The sequence below is a fragment of the Artibeus jamaicensis genome, unplaced genomic scaffold (assembly GCF_021234435.1).
Source record: "Artibeus jamaicensis isolate MK-2021 breed Jamaican fruit bat unplaced genomic scaffold, CSHL_Jam_final scaffold_916, whole genome shotgun sequence".
Classification (NCBI taxonomy): domain Eukaryota; kingdom Metazoa; phylum Chordata; class Mammalia; order Chiroptera; family Phyllostomidae; genus Artibeus; species Artibeus jamaicensis.
In genome coordinates this window covers 14,949,887-14,967,616 of record NW_026522059.1, presented here as the reverse complement: position 1 = coordinate 14,967,616, position 17,730 = coordinate 14,949,887, and the positions used below count along the sequence as shown (strand labels likewise).

Here is a 17,730-nt window from a genome sequence, read left to right as displayed (position 1 = left end):
AAAATATTGGCATTTTAAATTACATTTCCTTCATTAATGGTGCAATATTTTAAGTGTCCTAAATTTGGAGAAAATTCTATCACAGCCCCAGACTTTGGATTAGTTGAAATTGCTTGAAAAATACCTTAATTGTATTAGTAACAATCCACCAGGCTTGCCACCCACACCATTTCCCTGTACCTCTGGTTTTAGTCTGGAGCAGCAGTTTTTAACCTCATCTCATGGCACACATAAACCAATTACTAAAATTCTGCAGTGCACCAAAAAGTATTATATTTCTTGCTGATCTGACCAAAAAAAAAGGTATAATTTTGATTCATTCATACCAGATGGCTACTGTGGTGTTGGCTGTTGTCATTTTTTAATTTTACAACCTAAGGGAAAAGAGGTCAGCGCCCCTGACTGAACAGCCAGGTACGGCACGTTTTTAAAATTGTCATGGCACACCGGTTGAAAATCCCAATTCTGGAGGAAAGCATGGCAAATCAGTGTGCTCTAAAACAGAATAAACGGTTTTCAACCGGAGAACCAATCCTACAATGTGACTGTGGCCATGTCTAGTGCCATGATGAGAAGGACTGTGAATTGAAACCAGGCTCAGCAGGAGAGAGTGGTGTGATCCATTAGTGATGTCTGCCGTGAACTTGGGAATGGCAAGTGGCAACACGAATAGCATTTATTTGCCATCCCTGTGCCGGAGCCCGCTAGAGCTCTGCCAGTGTTTTAATCTTCCCTAACATTTTGTCTCAGGTCACAGAAGATAAGTATTGAGCAGATACTTTGTAAAAAGATTACTTGGGCTCTTTCCCATGTACTACTTGCCTGGATCACATGAAGCTTTTAAGAAGGCATCACAAATGATGATTTTGAAAGAGGGCCAGCAAATATTTTTGGAAATGTTTCAGTGTGGAATTTTTTTTTTTTGGAGGGGATGCTTTTTCTTTTTGCTGATCCGAGTGGCTTATGCTTCTAAAGACACTTTGACCATGAGAGTAATCCACTTCCTGGAGATGTTTGGAAGATAGTTCATTATTGTGAAGGTTTTAAATACAATGTCAAAGTAAATTATAACAGGATTCTTCGGTCAGGCTCAAGGTTAAAGGCAACCACATTTCCCAACATCAGAGCGTCATAATCATCCCTTTTCCCACAGATAAGCAGGGCCTCCCCGTCCGCCTACAGAAATGCCATTCCCTTTCCCCCAGTGTAACCGGACTCCCCACCCCACAGAACCGACACACTCCTCACTTGGCCACAGGGCAATCAGTCATCACTGCGCAGGGCAGATCCCCAGTGCTGCAGAAACCATGGAGACTGCAGAGAGCTGGGACCAAGCACATGGTCAGGAACACAGTCATCATTTCTAACATGCTCAGTCTCCTCTCTGATGAAAACAAAACCTTGGACACAACAGGGGAGACCAAGACTCTCCTCCCAAAGGGGAAAGGTATGCTGTGAAGCAAGTCCCTGAGTGAGAAAAGGAAAGGCCAATGGAGCAAATTCCTGTGATACCATTAAAATCTGGAGAGTTCAAGTTCTCAGAGACAGTGAGTGGGCGGCGACACTGCAGGGGGAACAGAGAGGGCCGTCAGCAGAACAGCTGGGCATGTTTTCCCAGAAGACACACAGACTATATCGCCTTAGTTGCCGAAGGGCGGGAGCCCCAAAGAAGAGAAATCGTGAATTACAAAGCACTGACACTGCTTTCCACAGTGGCCGCGCCTGTCTGCATTCCCAATGGATCTGTCTTTTGACCCAGAGATCCCCCTTCTGGGAATGTATCTGAAGGAACACTAACTAATTCAAAAGAATGTAAGCACCCCTATGTTCATTGCTGTGTTATTTACAGTCACCAAGATATGGAAGCAGCCCAAGGGCCCATCAGTAGATGAGTGGCTAAAACAACTATGGGACATTTACACAATGGCATACTACTCAGTCGTTAACAACAACGACAACAACAAACAGAAAGTTTTGCCTCTTGCAACATTACAGATGGACTTAGAGAACATTATGCTAAGTGAACTAAGCTGGTCAGAGAAAGACAAACACCATAGGATCTCATTCATATGCGGAATCTAATGAACTAACAAGAAAATAGAAACAGACGCATAGACAGAAAACAGGATGACAGCTAAGGTGGGGAAGTGGGGAGGTCAGAGGTTACAGGGATTGAGGGAAGAAAGAACTCACGGACAACGGTGTGGGGAATGCAGTGGGGGTGGGGTATAATGGGACTAAGTGGTAATGGAAAAAAATAGAAATTTTAAAAAATAAATAAAGGGGGAATCTCCACCGGTAAAGAAAAAAATAAAGACAATGAATCAGAATGGAAAAAAAAAGCACTGATAAATAACTAAGCAAAGAAAAGCCTGGCTTTAAGTGGCATTTCTCTTTTTTTCCTGGTTAAGGAGAGTAGCGTGAGCCCCTTGCCAAGAGACTTAAGCTTCAGCTGTGAAAAGGCTATTCTTGGCTCAGAGCTGGGCTGACTCATTCTCACCTTGAGGCAGCTCTGTGACCTTGCTTTCTACCTCAGCTTCCCAGTCAGCCAAGTGGGACGTCCTCCTCGCAATCTGCTTCATTTGCTAGGATGTCATCAAGATTAATTAACAACATTAATATACTAAACGTTCCTTGGGATGGTCGGAGGGGAAGTGTGATGACGATCATTATTGCTACGGATTACTAGGTATAATATTAGCAGAACTGCTAAAAATGAGATGGCTGCTGGGACTATATTTGATCAAAAGCAGAAAAACAGGCCAAATGGTGACCTCCGAATGCTTCCACAGGCCCCTGGCACCTGAATACTTCTTGCCCAGGGACTTAAAATTTCCACAAGCGTGCTAATCAAGTGGAAAATGCAATGGGCCTGCAGTAAGGAAGCCGGCATTGCATTCTATCCTTACTTTTCCTTAGCTGTGTGATCTTGTACAACCTACCTGTCCTGAGTCACAGATGCTTCATCTGTAAGGCAGACACACTGACACCTTCAGTGTATACATGCCTCACAGTGTTCCTGAGAAGTCTAAATCAAACATTTCTCAAAATGAGGCAGACTGTACGTAGATAAGGTAGTAACGTTTCTGAGGAAAAAACTGCTTTAGACATGATAGGCCACAAATCAGTTTAGGAGACGAGATCCACGGACATAAGTACATAAGTACATCTAAGGACAGACGCGCTCCAACTCTGGAGAGGGATCAGAAAGGTTTATGCGCTTGTAAAGCTCAGGACCTCGGTTGGCTGGGGATGCATCTGGGGTTCCAGTGTGGCCGTAAGCAGTCACAGAGACACCAAAAGCAACGTAGCTTATTTACTTTTTCCTTATGTTAAGCCTCTCTTCAGGGAATAAAGGGCATACTTGTAATGCCTTAAAATCTTCCGACCTTAAACTGTTAGGCCTGGAAAGGAATTGGAGATCATTCTAGTTCAACTTCTTTATTTCATAAAATAGGAAACTAAGCCTGAACTTGCCACGGAAACATCTCATTTCCCAATGCTTAGACCAGGGTTATTTCCATTACACACCATCTCCAATGTGAAACTAGTTATTACATGCCGTGGCTGCAGTCACATAGAATTATTACTCATACCCACATGTCCCAATCCCACCACCACTACCCAGGTCCAAACCCCCAACATTATGGGTTCAGGCTGGGACAACGGTCTCATATTCTATCTTTCTCTAATTTCTCTTCTGACCCCCAGTCTTCTTTAAACACTGCTTTCGGATGAACCATCTAAAAATGTCGACTGAATAACGTCTCCTCTGCTCAAAACCCATTAATGGCTCTGTGTACAGGAGACAACAACAGCAATATCTGCCTACCCTGTCTAAGTTACAGAACATGCTCTGTCCCCAGGGGGTGATGCTGTGTGTCATCACCCCTAGTGCTCGAGTTCAAGAAAAGGATTGACAAAAATGATAAATGCTCCATTTCCCTAGGTTTGCCGTTCATCTTAAGAAGAAATCCAATTACAGTTTGCAATTGCATTTTAAGGAAACATAATGAGCTCTCTTTGGAGTTGCCTTATTCAGATCAAATTACTTCTTGGTAATTTAAAGAACATTACATTTCCCAGATACCTCTTCATACACCCACAGTGTTCAAGGCCCCCTGTAACTATTCCACAAACACTGGGCAGTCAACTTTGGACGAGTTCATAACCAAAAGACCATTTTGTGATTACCCACAGACAAGTCACTCTTCATTTCCCTCATGCAGAGAGGTCAAAGGTCACATACCCTTTAAGGAGCAAGTTACTTCTCAGGAGCTGAAAATGGAGAATTAGGAAGAGCTTTCAACTAAAACACATTATGGCCAAGAGCTCTAGATTCTTGTGTATGAACAGTCAACATTATAAGTCAATGAAATGTCTTGGTCAATTATTCTGATATATACCAACATCAACGACACAGAGCCATCTGATGACAAACAAAAGTGATAAACCCTGAAAACAAGGACCAAAAACCTCAAGGATGACATTCTCTAAAGCATTCCATTCCTTTAAAAAAAAAAAGTGTCTGATCAAAAGTTAATGACACTAAGACAGAAGAAGTTGAACTGAAACTTCATAACGGCATATTGTCCCCTGATTTCTCCAAGAAAGTTCAGCACATAAAATGTCAATAGAACTGAGTATCATTAAAATTTTTTCCACTAATTTTGACAGGCCACAAAGGTCATCTTAGAGTTTTAAAAGTGTAGTGTGACCTGATTTTTCTTCAGTGAGCCAAGACTTTCATAAAGGTATGTTTCCCACCTTCTATCCATGAGAACAATACCCTTTAAGAGCTTTTGTTCTTGACACTTTTAACTTTTTTTGCAGAGACCATTTGCCACTGGACTATATCAACTCTTAGATTTATCTTCTGATGATTTCCCTGCCAGTTTTAAATAAGAATCTAAGGTTTAAATGATCTTTAGACCACTTCCCCTCATCTGCTGGATTCATATCTGTACCATTTCTTACAGATAATAAAAAACAATGCTTGAATATTATCAGTGCTGGGCAATGTCCACTGTTGGACAGTGGACAGTGGTCCTGGGTATAGATGACCCACCTGACTCCAAATTAAATTTGCGTTCTTCTCTGTCTACTGAAAAGTAAACAGTAATTTAGAAGTACAAGCATGTGGAAAGCTGCAATAAGATGACTCCTAGAAACAGAAAACTAGATTGCCTGAGAGTCAAACTGTAAAACAAGAACTACTGGTCAGTACACACATAAGTAGAGACCCTTGATGGAGGCAGGATGGCTTCCAGGCCAAAAAACTTTAAGGTAACCTTTGGAATGCATTATAACTTTGTGATTGTGTCAGCCTTGGGATCAGGGATGGAGAAAGAGGGAAAGTTGGTCAATTATGAAAAGAAACAAAAATAGAAGTTATCAAGGCCAATATTAGTAGTACCCAGCCAAGCACTGTCCAGGGAAAGCAGACCTAACTATTGGATGTAGAGTTTCTAATTCATAGGGTAACATAATTCCCGTATGTAGCTGGACAGAGACAGTAAACTTCAAGTGGATCTTGGTTTCAATTTATTTATGATAAAACAGAGGCCCAAATTTAACACATCTTGATGGCATATGACCTCTATATTCCCTCTTTCCCTCAGACAGGACTACGACTCTGACCCATCCCAACCTCAGGTCTGACTAGTTAATGACATTTGCCCCTTTGGATTTTAGGTCAGAAGTCATTTTCTCCCTGGAAGTCCTTCTACAACCCGCCTAATCTAGATTTGCTCAGCTTTCCCTATGTTTGTATAGCATTGTGCACTTCCTTTAGTGCAGCCCTTCTCATTCAGTGTAACCAGATTCCTCGTGTTTGAGACCAGGGTTTTCTTTTGTCTCCTAGAGCCTCAGAATCCACCCCAGTGTCTGGCACCTGGTAGCTGTTACATTAAAAAAGGAATGATGAGCCTAGTTTGACTACAGGAAGGAAATGTGTCAATCCTTCTGGTTGTGGCTCTACCTCGGATTCCAGAGTTAATTTACTGGTGTGAGACTTCTTAGGTTTGGTCATTCCAGGGCACGGACCAGAGTGTCTCCCCTTGGCCTTTTAAGCAGATCAGATTCGATTGGCCTGTCCCTAAACCTCCTTCTAACTTCCTTCATTGACTCTTACATATACCAGTGCCAGTCCCTACTTGTATCTCTCAGCCTTATAATCGCCATGATCAACAAATTGATTCTTTCCATTTCTATTTGCGAGTTGTACAGAAAGAGCTCCTGGCTCAGTGGGAGGGAGGGAGGGAGTTAGTTAATCTGAGCATCTACATTATGATATCCAATAAACTATTTTCAGGACTTCGAAAGTTTGTGTTGAAGACGTAAACTGCGTTGGCTGTTTATGTAACCTGTTAGAGGGGAAGATGAATGAAAGAATTGAAGAACACCCTCCAAACCACTCGTAGAGGAGAGAGTGACAGATTGTTAAAATGGAATGGTAGAAAGAATGCAAACTGGTAAGGAATATAGAAAAGGAGTTGTAGGAATTAGGAAAGTAGAAGAATATAAGATGGAGGGCAGATAAGTAGAGAAAGCAGAACAGAGCTTCCTCTTTTAGAGATTAACTTCGAAATTCCCAATGAAGTTAGACCATCCTGGACTGACTGTTCAGAACTTAAAGGTTCATACTTTGGGGAAAAACACAGCTAGTTTCTCAAGGGGAAGAGACTCATCAAGGTGGCTGCTAAGCCCCCCTGGGGAGCTCAGACCTGGCCAGCCAATTGCATAGGCTTGTAGTCTTGAAAATGTATTGCAAATGTGGCAGAGAGGCTGACGAGGCTCATCAAGTCCACAAATTGCTATCCACTTTTGATGATTAACTGTGGGATAAATGACAAAGCTGGGAAAAATAACTGAAATGTGTCTCTAAAACTTCTACTGTTCTGGTTAGAAATCTGAAGGCTAAAAAACTGCAGTGGTTTTCTCCCTTTTACTTCTTTTTCTCCCCCTTTCTAGTTATTTTTAGCACTGAAGAAAGACAAGAGGTCAAAGTTGAAGCTACACAAGAACGGGGACAATGTCTTTTACAGTTGTCACTACAACCCCGGCCGGCACAAAGCCTGGGAAATGTCCTTTTTTGATAGAATGAATGCACGAAGTGAACCGGTGGCTATGTAAGTTATGTAAAAGAGGAATAAGTAAGTTTCCTGGTAATTATGGTTAAAGCTTTTAAAATAGAAGGGTGAAATGTGTAGAGTGAAAATTAAAATTTAAGGTATCAAAGAAGACAGTGTACGATGCACTTCATTCATTTTATACATCTGCCTCAGTCATAAGAGAATTGCATTTCAGTATACTAAAAAACTCACAGGTATGATCTCAAAGCTATGCTTATTGATATTCAAGCAATCCTGAACAATAAAAGACGCTTTGAGAGTCTAGAGGTGGGAAAATATTCGGAGATTTAGAAGTGGGGACAGGTGGATGCTGGGAATGGCAAACGCAAGTCTGACTCCAATCCGTAAACAACTCAACATCAGGCATTTAGAAAGATGGTAGTAATTATGAGGAGTCATTGGCAATAACCCCCAAATGATTCTTAAATTAACTTGAAACAATATCAGTATCATTATTAAATAAAATTTGTAAAAGAAAAACTATGAGGGGGAATTAAATGTTGAATAGTTGTTTTAAAACTTAAGCAATAATGATGGAAACCATATGTAATCCTTCAAAATTAGAAAAGTTAATCCATGGAGCACAGTAATTTAATATATGATTTAAAAATGCTTACCACAAAAATGTGGGAGAAGGAAACACCATGGAGTATGTGGGGCTTAAGATAATATTACGAAGGGAACCCAACATAGCTATGTTCCAGGGGAATTAAAGAAACTCAAATGTTTTCATTTAATCAAATAATCTTGAAAAAGCAGTTTAAACATTTATACTATTAAGAAGAGATGGTCACTTTGGAAAGTTTGAAGCAATTAAGTATATTTTTATATAATGAATATTTATAAAGCAACTACTCTAAGCCAGGCACTATTCTAGGTACGAGGATGTCAGAGGTAGACGGGCCAGCCAGGGCCCGGGCCCTCAAAGATCCTGTATTCTAGGAGAAAGAGGCAGGCCCCAAACAGGTAAACTGTTTGCAAAAGAAAACAATCCTACAGACCTGTAATATGATAGAAAATCCATTATAAAATGTTCATAAAATAAAAAAGAAACATGACGGAAAATAAAACATTTGCATCAAAAATGACAGAAAGGAATGATTCCTTCCTGATCTCAAAATGCAAACATATATTTTTAGAAACTCTCCATAGGACTCCAATTGCTGGATGATCAAGTCTCAAACAAACAAAATTTATACAGGAGAAAATACAAATAAGAAACAAATGTCTGGGAAAATGTTCAAACTAACTTGTAATCAAGAAATGCAAATTTAAGCAGTTTTTTTTTAACATCTGCTAAGTTTTAAAAAATGTTTGAAAGAATAAAAAAACAGACGTACAGGAAGGATGACAACATAAACACAGTCTCCATTCCCCTCCAGGAAAATCACTGAAATGACCAGAGCGGAGGGAGGGGGATGGAACAAGGGTGGGGAGACAAATTCGCCAGCAGGGAATCAGAGGATGCTGCCAACCGCAAATGAGCCACAGAGTGGGGGGGTTTCTGCCAGTTTCAATACCAACTATGAAAAGAAATAACAACTTTCCTCAAAGGCAGCTGAAAGAAAGAAGGAAAGGAAATTATAGCAAAGCCTATGATTAGGTCAAGGGCAGATCGAACTCTGGCTTGTGTGCCTCAGTTCCATGGAATGACAAAGGGGAACCGAAAGGTTAGGGTTTGATTCCCGGCCGGGGCACATACCTAGGTTGTGGGTTCAATTTCTGGTCTGGGCATAGAGGTAGGATCCTTAGTCCAGGCCCGTACAGGAGGCAACCAATGGATGTTTCTCTCTCACATTGATGTTTCTCTCTCTCCCTTCCTCTCTCTCTAAAAATCAATAAAAAATGTCCCAATTGAGGATAAAAAAATAAAACATTTAAAAACAAACAAATAAATAAATAAGCAGGTGGAAGATAGCCATTCTTGGAGATAATTTCCCTACAGCTACGACCAGTCTGAAACCCTGTTAACAAGAGAAAAGTATCATACCACTCCCAGCCACTCTCGTAATGGCTCTAGATGGGGGTAATGCTCTTGAGTTGAAGGGGTAAAGTCTACAAGCAAAGGCGCACTGTGGGAGAGAGGAGGATGAATCAAAAGTAACAAGGCAAGGCAGCAACTGGGGGGAATATATTTGTAGCCACATCAAGCACAAAGCCCACAGGCCAGAGGGTTTTTTCTTCCAATTGAATTATTTCCAACAGTGTTCCTTTGCCCTAAGCCTAAGGCTCAATACAGAACTGAAAAGACCTGCCCCCAAGAGTCTGGATCCTCCTCTGCTCAGGGGAGCCACCACTTCTACAGTTTAACAGAGAAAAAGTATGCAAAGTACCCAGATTTACAAGGTCCGTGGCTCGCGAGGCCTTTCTACCTTTGTTGGGTTGACAGAGACTTACCTACTCATAAGATGTTGCCTCATCCAGCCCTTCCCTTATTTTTTTTATATAGAGAAGCCAAATAGCACCCAACTAACCACAGAAGGAAGATGACCTATGCATTATTTAGGGACAGCGGGTCTAGATAGAACTTCCCTCAGTCAAAAATGAGTTAAGGAGAAAACCAGTATGCATCTAAACAACACAAAGTAATTCAGGGAGCAGTACGCAGGTTCTAGAATCAGAATCCGCCTCTCCCGCTCACTAGCCACACAACCTTGGACAAGGTACTTACCCTTTCTATGCCCCTCTTATAAAATGAGGGTCCCGATCATGAAGAAAATGAAGATCATGAAGATTAAATGAGTATTTTTTTAAATCACCAGAATTTTTGATGCCTGGTAAATGTTACCTATCATCATCATTATCATCATATTTTTAAATGCCTTTGCAAAAAATTTGCAAAATAAAAGAGAAATAAATGTTGAAGGCATTATCAATGCTTTTTGCCAAGCATTTCTGGCTATTTCCCTAAGCACATTTATGTCCCATCTCCTTTAGAGTTAGGCAAGATGGTGTGAATTGTTTCGATCATTGGAATGTGAATGGCAGCTACGTGTATCACTTCCGGGAGGCATCTTCTAAGAGTTAGTATGTGAATTTGCCAAGCTCTTTCCCCTCTATCATAGGGATCTTCCTGATGGTGGCTTTTCCATCAGTTTGGACCCTGCAGTGAGGATAACTTGAAGCGCATCCCAACCACCTGTGACACGGGCATGCATGAAAAACAAAACTTGTGGCACTAAGTCACTGAGACATTCAGGCTTTTTTGTTCCTGGGGCACAACCTAGCCTATACTGCCTTATACAGAAGTAAAAAGTAAATGAGAGAATATTTGTGAAAACTCACCTCCAGAAAAGAATAGAAAGAAAGTAGACAATATTATTTTATACACCCGGAGAGAGTCAAGGTAAAAGAGGTCTATGAAACAACAGTTAAAACATGAGATGACAAGGTATCCGTTATAGATAGAGTGTTTGCATCCCTACCCTCCAATTCATACATGAAAATCCTAACCTCCAATGTGATGGTATTTGGAGGTGCAGTGTTTGGGAGGTGATTAGGTCATAAGGGTACAGTCTTCATGAAGGGGATCAGTGCTCTTATAAAAGAGTCCCTAGAGAGCTCCCTCACCCCTTTCCGACAGGGCAGGGCACAGGAAGAAGATGCTGTCAATGAACTAGGAAGAGGAGCTTCACCAGCCACCAATCTACCAGCACCTTAATGTTGGTGCTCCCAGTCTCCAGAACAGTGAGGAATAAATGCATGTTGTCAAAGTCACCTTGTCTATGGCATTTTGATTAAAGCAGTCAGAAAGAGCTAGGACAGGATCCTGATGTGATTATCAGTGAGGCAGGAAAGTCAAAGAAAACCAGAAAGTAGGTGCAGCAAGAGCTGGGTCAGAAATGACACTGGCCGGTGAGCCGCTGGTGTTGAGGCTGGGACCCTACTCAGAGCTCAGAACGTGATTGCGGGTCTGCCCGAAGGTCACTACAAAAATGTTCCTGGTGGTATTGTTGGGGAATGGAGAAAAGAATGTGCTAGGAAATCACCTAATATCAAGGATAAAGCATTTGTTCAATAAGCCTATGCAAACCTTTATGCTTATAAATTGATAAAAGCGCTCTACAATGGATTTTTCAGCAGTAACGGAAATGCTGCTATACAATGCAACAGTTCCTGGTCATTCGTAGCTGGTATGACAGGAAGCTGAATTTCTAACATTATGTACTTGGATTCAATTTTAGTTAATTTGAAAATAGCCATACTGGCTAGTGGCTGCTGGAAAAGGCAGCTCACATTTAAAACAAACTTCAGTGTGTTAAACCATTTAACACTAACCTCCTTGTGTTGTGTGCACAGACGCGTGTGTTTGCACAGAGATAGGTGATGACTTCACGTCCAGACGTCATCGTGGGTGCTGGATAAAGGCAATACGAATTTCTTCTTCACACTTTTCTGTATTGTCTGAAAAGAGATTATAATATATTTGTAAGGTAAAAACTATTTTCATTTATAATATTTTCAAAGGTACAATTATTTTCACTTTAGAAATAAAATTGCCGGAAACTGCTGATGGTGTTGTAATTTAATATGATTATTTTGGAAAAAATTAAATATGTCTCCCCCTCAAAAATGTAACCCAAAATAACTCTATGAGAAGAGAAAATGATTTCTTCAAAAATCCTGTCCCTGGAGAATAATTATTCCAAATTATTTTGCGACAAGTTAATTGTGACTCTCTTGAAATGTGTCTGTAGATTATAACAAAGTGTAAAGGGAAAAATATTAAACACTGATTTAGGACAGTAGAACATACTCTGCGTTATTTTCCTTCAACATTTTAATATTAGTCTCTTAAATGAAGAAATCTTTGTAGAACTAGTTCATCCAAAGGATAAGCAGCACTAACTGCTGAAAAATAACCTCCTGCTCCTCAGTGACTTCCCGCAACTGAGATTTATCAGCCATTCACATCCACAGTCTGATGCAGGCAGAGCAGCTGCCCTCCGTGGCCGCCTGCTCTCATCTGTACTATGAAGACGAGGAGAGAGCGCAAAGGACCATACAGGGAGTTTGATGGCCAGCTCTCCATTCTACAGACAAGAATCCAGTGGCGTAGCCCACCTCCAACTGCAAAGGACATTGGTAAATGTAATCTTCCTTTATGTTGGAAGAAGAATGGGATCAGGAAGTATCTAGCCAGGATCTGGTGAACTTGTCAAGTCAAACCAAATTCATTCGCGTTTTTTTGTAAGTTTATTGAATAGGTCAATTATCTTGATGGATGCTGCTATTGGACTGCCAAAGACTACACTTTAAAGCTTTTTTTTTTTTTTAGTGTAGAAAATAGCAAGTGGATTAGGCTGCTATAACAAAATACCATAGACTGGGTGGCTTACACAATAAACATTTTATTTCTTGCAATAATCCAAAATCAAGGTACCAGCGGGTCTGGTGTCTGACAACCCACTTCCTGGTTCACAGACAGCTGTTCTGTTGCTACTGCTATAACTTCACAAAGTAAAGAGAGGAGGGAGCTCTCTGGGGTCTCTGAGGACATGAATCCCATTCTTGAGGACTCTGCCCTCATAACCTAGCAACTCCCGAACGACCCCACTTCCTAATACCATCACGTGGGGGTTAGGATTTAACATATAAACTACAGGGAGACACAAACATTTGGTCTATAGAAATAATACTTACCCATCCTTCTATCATTTTTAGCATCTTGTCATATAACATTTTGTTACAATATCGTCCTGCATTGTACATGTCACTGTGCATGTTGCATTTGTCAACAGTATGTTTAAGGACAGTCAGTGTTTATACTTAGCATTCTAATTCACTTCTTTAAGTGCAGTGATGTGATTCTTTGTATATGTCACATGCTATTTATCTATTTATCAATTACTGGGTATCACAGTGATTCCATTTTTCTCTATAATAATTCTGCAAGGGACATCCTTCAACATGTCCCTTTCAGTGTATGTAGGAGGATAGATGCCTAGAAGGAAAACTGTGAAGTCAAGCACCCTCACTTTTGTTCTTCAATAATTTTAATATATATAACTTGTATACATGTATGAAGATATAAAACACACTTATATCAAATTTGCAGGTGACACAAATTCAGAAGGGAGAGATGACATGATAGATGACAATCATCACTATTCAAGAATTATATAATTTGGAATACTGGGTCGTAACCACCAAGTTGGAATTTAAGAAAGATAAAGATAAAATCTTGTATTTAGTTGAAAGAATTAAATGCCCATTACAGAAAGGCAGAGATATAAGTAGACAGTAGCTTCTTTGAAAGATGTCTAGGGATGTTAGTTAACCCCTACTTTGCTGTGAGCCAACAATGCGACACTGTTTCAACTTCAGAAACGTATTCTGGTACAGTCCTGGCTGGTGTAGCTCAATTGGTTGGATGGTTGTCCCATGCAACCACAAAGTTGCAGGTTCGATTCCTGGCCAGGCCCATGCCTGGGTTGTGGGTTCAATCACTGGTCGGGAAGCCTGTAAAAGGCAAGCAGTTGCTATTTTCTCACATTGGTGTTTCTCTTTCTCTCTGTCTCCATCTCCCCATCCCCCTTCCCCTTCCTCTTTCTCTAAAAAAAGCAATGAAAAAAATTCCTCAGATGAAGATAAAAAATAATGTATACTGATACAGCTGTATTAATAGAAAAATAAGTTTTACAGAAGCTCAATTCCATACTTAATTCCATGCTACCAAGTCAGAACTCCATGGAATTCAAATGAAACTGCTTCATATTAACATAAGTGAGAGAGAGAGAGCGCAGTCACATCACACACTACACTGCAGAGAGGACAGGACGGAGTAAGGCTGAACTAACACCAGGACCTCAAATGCTACTTTGCCTCCCTTTTGCCGTCTCTCATCAGTGCCTCTCTCCGCCTGCTGGGTTCATTCACTAAGCCATCAACTGCATGCAGCTGGCCATGGTGATAGTGAATCTAGATTATTCTCATCTGCCATTTCAATTCAAGAACTCCCAGGGGAGTCTCTACTTGACCCAATCCCATGAACTGCTATTTGTGTCCCACACAAAATTCATATGTTGAAATCCTAGCCCTCCTGAATGGCACAAGTTCCCTTTTGAAAGTGTCCCAGAGAGCTCCCTCACCCTGTTTTCTGCCACGTGAGCATATAAGAAGCCGGCCATCTGCAAACTGACACAGAGCTCTCACCAAAACCCAGCCATGCTGGCACCCTGATCTGGGACTTTCAGCCTCTAGAATCGTGAGAAACAAAGTTCTGTTGCTTATAAGCCACCAGATATATGGTAATTTGTCAGAACAGACCACACTTACTAAGAGACACCCAACATGGGTCTTAGGCCCACACCTTGAACAAACCAGAATGGCCACCTGAATCAATGGTTAGAGCAGGAGAGGAATAACTACTTCATAACCTTAGGAAGGTTGTTGTTGAACAGGAAGCCAGCCTGTGTCTTCTATAGATATTCTCCTTCACCCTGAAGTCATTGGGCATATAGTTATTTGCAAGTATATTTAATCATTTTTCTTTCTTTCCTTGGAACTCCCAATGGATTCAGCTGGTAGGTTGTATGGTCAACATTATGTAGAGAGTGAGTCCCAGATATAGAAGAGAAAAGTAAACCAAAATATGTGATATTTTATTCACTATATGATTTTTCCCCCATTTGCTGTTATATTTTTTAAGATTTATAAATATAGAATAGTTACTTATTTATCGTGGCTGATATCAAGAAAAGTACTCCCATCAGTTGAATAAAGCCCTTGTAAATTATTGCAGCAAAAATAATCAGAATACCTGCTTGAACTGGTGTCTGGATCATTACCAAACTTGATATTTATTGAGCTCCAACTGTGTGCAAGCCCATAGGTGTGGGTCTATATGGAGGATTTATCACCTCACAGGGCAAACCAAACCATGCAAATCACCACCACGGAAGATGGATCACATGCAGGGGAAAGACTTTATGTCCTGATTACCATTACACCTTAAGAGGAGGACTCATAATCCAGACAAGAAAAAGGTGTTTAGAGGAAGTGAGATTTTTTAATAGAACAAAAAGGAATAAAAGCAATTGGTGAAAGAGAGAAAAATAAACCTAGGATGCAGGCTCATGTTTAAGAATATTTCACTGGAATCTCTATATCATTGGGTCTAAAACCCACAAGCAGAATCACCTGGAAAACCTAAATCATTATCATTATCCCCCTCCTCTTCCTCCTGGGTCCCAACTCTCGAAATTCTCCTTCAGCCCATCTCAGCAGAGTTTCATGATCTATATGTTTTATAATAATTGATATATGTGGCAGAAAATTCTGTTTTATGTATAATATTAACTCTCTAAATCCTCTTTATTATTATATGAATTAGGCACCACTATTATCATTATCATCTTTTATGAGGAGGGCAGAGAGGCTAAGTGACGTGACTAATGCTATGTACTGTTAGGGTTTAAATCCAGGCAATCAGTGTTCAGAGTCTGCCTTTAATCACTTTGCTCTACTGATTACCAAAAACAGAAATGAGAGAGAGAGAGAGAGAGCATGAGCAAGCTAGCTCCCTGGATAACTGTGATGAATTCAGCTGTTGGCCCTGCATTTGGAGAGCATGCCACTGTAAAACACAAGAAAATGATCATTTACTGAATTCCACTCTGTATTTTTCAGTGCCTGACCCATAGTAAATACAAAATGTTGTTGAATATATTCCAGGTAGGAGTCCACAGCAGCCAGGATTTGCAAGGGAGATTCTGCTGAGTCCGCTACAGCAAAAGAAAGTGGGCCAGTGACTCACACCATGCTTCCTGTCCCCATTAAAGGAATGTGCCAAGAATCAGAGAGTAAGAGATGCATCATTCTAATCCTGTGTTTAATGCTCTGGTCAACCCCTTAATCTTTACCTATTTATGCTATATACAATCTTAATTTTCTGGATAAGTAACTCTTGACTTTCCTCTTTCAGCACTTCCTCTAAGTCCACCCTTTTTAGAGATACCACAGATTATTAAGGGGGTGCAAAACTCCAAGCAGCTGATGTCCCTGCTTGTTTAGAAAGCCAATAAAGTGTTTGCACATAATAGATATTTTTTGGATGCATGGGTGGATGGATGAATGGATGGGCAGATGGACAAAGAGATGATAGATGTCTAATACTTAACCATTACTCATTGTCTCTATGGATTTGGCAGGACTGGCTCTTCCTCTGATGACATGCAACTTGGTGTTATGATTGAGTGCACAGTCTTTGGACTCAGGCACCTTAGGTTCATTCCTGCCTGCTATACAACCCTGGGCAAATGACTTACCTTCTAACAACCTCAGTCTGCTCTTTTCTGAAGTGGAGATAGTATCACTTAAATTGGTAATACTGATACTTCCAAAAGGTGTTGTAAGATAATGTATGTGCTAAGCACAATGTTTCACACATAAAAAATGCTCAATTCTTGATCATGATTTTACAAGAAATGATACCAACTTTGTTTGAAATTGCCCTTCTAATACCATTCCAGGGTAAAACTTTGCAAGTGTTATTTCTCCTGAAAGGCAAGAATTGTTTGGAATATGAAACACAAATGGCAGGCTTTCTTCAGATTGGCATGGAAGAAAGGAAGGAAAGAAGGGAGGGAGGGAGGACCAGGAGTGGGGAAGGAGGGAGGGAAGGAGAGCAAAAATAACACAAACCTTTCTTCCTCTGAAAAACCACATCAACATTTCTTCATCCTCATGTAATTCAATGAGTTAGCTACCAGTGATGAACTCGTCCAAACTATAATTCACAGCAAGGAAAGGAAACAGTCCATTTCTGAGAAAATGGTTTGAATTCCTAGAAAGTTTTGAGAGTTTAAATCACCCATATTCAGAACAGAGAAAATTTCAAGGTTATGAACTAAGAAGTCACCCCAACCAGAGTCCAGTTAATATCCTCAGGGTTAAGTCTGGTCTAGACACGTTTATTATTTACTTATTTAAGTATTTATGTCAGTGCATCAGAATCAGTCTAGTACTTTGCATTGGGACAAACCTTAATCTGAATTCCAGCTGCAGCATTTAATAGTTGCACGGCCTTGGGAAACTTGCTCACGGCCATACATTTTAGTCTCTTCAAGGTCCAAATCATGATGTCACCTTTGCATTCGAATGTTAGGATGGCTAAATAAGGTCACGCATGTAAAACACATAGCCCATATGATGAGCACTCAGTAAATATTGGGTATACTTATATTCATTGTTATTATTTCCATAATAGATTCTGTTTGCCTCCTTTACGAAGTACACATCAATGCAAAACACCACAACCGACGGGGGCAGCTGATGTTTGCTCTGCTCAGGGCACACCCAGAGCCCACCTAGCCAAACAAACTCACCACTTCTTCCCCCCACACCCTAATTTTTCTCTGCCACACCCTAAGACTGGAATATTTTCTCTTTGAAAATGCTTTCAGGCCTTCTCCCCTCCCTTCAGAGAGAAGCCCTTAAGACCTCTGCTTTTCCCAGCAATCATTTACTTCAACCGAACTGGAAGTGAAGAAAGACTCCTTCATCTAACACTGAGTTTCGACGTGTAATTCCATTTCTGCAAAACCACTAGCACTAATGCTTATACACAATGTAAATAATTCATTAGAAATGTATA

General features: G+C 40.5%; 1 long non-coding RNA gene across 2 annotated transcripts in view; it reads right to left on the bottom strand.

Moving 5' to 3' along the window:
* LOC128626756 (uncharacterized) overlaps positions 1-17,730 on the bottom strand; it is a 46,144-nt gene that overhangs the window by 15,672 nt on the left and 12,742 nt on the right. For both annotated transcript variants that reach the window (XR_008390807.1, XR_008390806.1), the window contains exons 2-3: positions 11,412-11,537; positions 8,836-8,961 (exon numbers count right to left, since the gene is read on the bottom strand). This is a non-coding gene — a long non-coding RNA (uncharacterized LOC128626756). The remainder of the gene's footprint in view (positions 1-8,835; positions 8,962-11,411; positions 11,538-17,730) is intronic.